This window comes from Trachymyrmex septentrionalis, unplaced genomic scaffold, assembly GCF_001594115.1.
Source record: "Trachymyrmex septentrionalis isolate Tsep2-gDNA-1 unplaced genomic scaffold, Tsep1.0 scaffold13, whole genome shotgun sequence".
NCBI classification, from domain to species: Eukaryota; Metazoa; Arthropoda; class Insecta; order Hymenoptera; family Formicidae; genus Trachymyrmex; species Trachymyrmex septentrionalis.
In genome coordinates, this window is record NW_017304438.1 from 157,864 (window position 1) to 158,782 (window position 919).

Consider the following 919-nt stretch of genomic DNA (forward strand, 5'->3'; position numbering starts at 1 on the left):
GAGAGAGTTAAGATTTTAAGAGAGGAGAGAGCCGCCACTTCTTTTAATATAAACCGAAAATTATTTTTAATTACACACAACCGTTGAATTAACTTTGCCTCACACAAAATCCTATTTTTATACACTGGAAATACAAATAATATCTTAATACATATATTTTTTCAACTAAAGCGCTAAAATGTCGCCAGACAAGGACTGTTTTCCAACAAAAACACTGAGACATTACTGGGATCGATTCTGTATTTTGAAACGAAGTGAAAATTGCAAAAGTGAACGAATTTACTAGAATATTGATAATTTCATTGGTCAACACCTAGTAAATTTGCTCACTTTTGTAATTTTTATCTCGTTTCAAGATACAGAATTGATCCTACTGTGTTCCACTGTGTAAAATACTTGTTAGAACGCAGTTTAGTGTAACACCAGAATGCATTACAGTCTTCCATTCTATTCTTATAATTATATTTAGCGTATCAATAATAGATTTATAATTTTTATTTAGACTTAAGTTATAATTTTTTTCAGAATTGGCGATTTTTGAAGGTTTTATTGTAAAATAAGTACGCCTACCAAATAACTTTTTGAAAAGTTGGTAACATTGACATATTTTATACGCTTGTACTTAGCTTTTTACTGTGTCGAACAGTGTATCACTGGCCTAGTTTCCATTGAGGATTTAATCCGGATCAGAATGTAAAAACCAACTAACTACAGTTGAGTATTCCCCTGTTACAGTCGAACAATAGGGGAATACTCAACTGTAGTTGGTTCTTACAAGTCTGATTAAATCTTCGGTGGAAACTAGGCCACTGTGTCATAGTTGGAACACTTTGTGTAAGATACTGTATCATCTATGTACGTTGTTGGAAAACACCCAAGATGGCTGACCCTCTCGCCGCATGGATCTCGGTCCCCTCGC